The sequence below is a fragment of the Triticum dicoccoides genome, chromosome 7B (genome assembly GCF_002162155.2).
Source record: "Triticum dicoccoides isolate Atlit2015 ecotype Zavitan chromosome 7B, WEW_v2.0, whole genome shotgun sequence".
NCBI lineage: Eukaryota > Viridiplantae > Streptophyta > Magnoliopsida > Poales > Poaceae > Triticum > Triticum dicoccoides.
This window is the reverse complement of record NC_041393.1, coordinates 640,282,232-640,285,197: the sequence shown is the minus strand read 5'-3', so window position 1 is coordinate 640,285,197 and position 2,966 is coordinate 640,282,232.

Below are 2,966 nucleotides of genomic sequence, written 5' to 3'. Positions count from 1 at the left end.
CTAGGTCCGGAACCTGAGGATCATCCTCATAGCTGCCAAGAAAGCATATGTCCTAGAAGGACCGCTAGGTGAAGCACCCATCCCAGAGAACCAAGACGTTATGAATGCTTGGCAGTCACGTGCTGATGATTACTCCCTCGTTCAGTGCGGCATGCTTTACAGCTTAGAATCGGGGCTCCAAAAGCGTTTTGAGCAAGACGGAGCATATGAGATGTTCGAGGAGCTGAAAATGGTTTTCCAAGCTCATGCTCGGGTCGAGAGATATGAAGTCTCCGACAAGTTCTATAGTTGTAAGATGGAGGAAAATAGTTCTGTCAGTGAGCACATACTCAAAATGTCTGGGTTGCACAACCGCCTGTCCCAACTGGACATTAACCTCCTGGACGAGGCGGTCATTGAAAGAATCCTTCACTCGCTCCCACCGAGCTACAAGAGCTTTGTGATGAACTACAATATGCAGGGGATGGTGAAAACTATTCCTGAAGTATTTTCAATGCTGAAGTCGGCAGAGGTAGAAATCAAGAAAGAACATCAAGTGTTGATGGTCAATAAAACCACCAAGTTCAAGAAAGGCAAGGGTAAGAAGAACTTCAAGAAGGACGGCAAGGATGTTGCCGCACCCGGTAAGCCAGTTGCCGGGAAGAAGTCAAAGAATGGACCCAAGCCTGAGACTGAGTGCTTTTATTGCAAAGGGAAGGGTCACTGGAAGTGGAACTGCCCCAAATACTTAGCGGACAAGAAGGCCGACAACACTAAAGGTATATGTGATATACATGTAATTGATGTATACCTTACCTGTACTCGTAGTAACTCCTGGGTATTTGATACCGGTGCCGTTGCTCATATTTGTAACTCACAGCAGGAGCTGCAGAATAAGCGGAGATTGGCGAAGGACGAGGTGACGATGCGCGTCAGGAATGGTTCCAAGGTCGATGTGATCACCGTCGGCACGCTACCTCTACATTTATCCATGGGATTAGTTTTAAACCTCAATAATTATTATTTAGTGCCAAGTTTGAGCATGAACATTGTATCTGGATCTCGTTTGATACGAGGTGGATACTCATTTAAATCCGAGAATAATGGTTGTTCTATTTATATGAGAGATATGTTTTATGGTCATGCCCCGATGGTCAATGGTTTATTATTAATGAATCTCGAATGTAATGTTACACATATTCATAGTGTGAATACCAAAAGATGTAAAGTTGATAACGATAGTCCCACATACTTGTGGCACTGCTGCCTTGGTCACATTGGTGTCAAGCGCATGAAGAAGCTCCATGCTGATGGACTTTTAGAGTCTCTCGATTATGAATCATTTGACACATGCGAACCATGCCTCATGGGCAGAATGACCAAGACTCCGTTCTCCAGAACAATGGAGCGAGCAACCAACTTATTGGAAATCATACATACCGATGTGTGCGGTCCAATGAGCGTTGAGGCTCGCGGAGGATATCGTTATGTTCTCACTCTCACTGATGACTTAAGTAGATATGGGTATATCTACTTGATGAAACACAAGTCTGAGACCTTTGAAAAGTTCAAAGAATTTCAGAATGAGGTAGAGAATCAACGTGACCGAAAGATAAAATTCTTACGATCAGATCGTGGAGGAGAATATTTAAGTCACGAATTTGGTACACACTTAAGAAAATGTGGAATCGTTTCACAACTCACGCCGCCTGGAACACCTCAGCGTAATGGTGTGTCCAAACGTCGTAATCGCACTCTATTGGATATGGTACGATCTATGATGTCTCTTACCGATTTACCGCTATCATTTTGGGGATACGCTCTAGAGACAGCTACATTCACTTTAAATAGGGCTCCGTAAAAATCCGTTGAGACGACACCGTATGAATTATGGTTTGGGAAGAAACCTAAGCTGTCGTTTTTAAATGTTTGGGGATGCGATGCTTATGTCAAGAAACTTCAACCTGGAAAGCTCGAACCTAAGTCGGAAAAATGCGTCTTCATAGGATACCCTAAGGAAACCATTGGGTATACCTTCTACCTTAGATCCGAAGGCAAGATCTTTGTTGCCAAGAACGGATCCTTTCTGGAAAAAGAGTTTCTCTCGAAAGGAGTAAGTGGGAGGAAAGTAGAACTCGATGAAGTACTACCTCTTGAACCAGAAAGTAGTGCAGCTCAGGAAAATGTTCCTGTGGTGCCTACACTGACTGGAGAGGAAATTAATGATGATGATCAAGGTACTTCGAATCAAGTATCTACTGAACTTCGTAGGTCCACAAGGACACGTTCCACACCAGAGTGGTATGGCAACCCTGTCCTGGAAATCATGTTGTTAGACAACGGTGAACCTTCGAACTATGAAGAAGCGATGGCAGGCCCAGATTCCAACAAATGGCTTGAAGCCATGCAATCCGAGATAGAATCCATGTATGAAAACAAAGTATGGACTTTGACAGACTTACCCGATGATCGACGAGTGATAGAAAACAAATGGATCTTTAAGAAGAAGACGGACGCGGATGATAATATTACCATCTATAAAGCTCGACTTGTCGCTAAGGGTTATCGACAAGTTCAAGGGGTTGACTACGATGAGACTTTCTCTCCCGTAGCAAAGCTGAAGTCCGTCTGAATCATGTTAGCAATTGCCGCATACTATGATTATGAGATATGGCAGATGGACGTCAAAACGGCATTCCTTAATGGCTATCTTAAGGAACAACTGTATATGATGCAGCCGGAAGGTTTTGTCGATCCTAAGAATGCTAACAAAGTATGCAAGCTCCAGCGATCCATTTATAGGATGGTGCAAGCATCTCGGAGTTGGAACATTCGCTTTGATGAGATGATCAAAGCGTTTGGGTTTATGCAGACTTATGGAGAAGCCTGCGTTTACAAGAAAGTGAGTGGGAGCTCTGTAGCATTTCTCATATTATATGTAGATGACATACTTTTGATGGAAAATGATATAGAATTTTGGACAACAT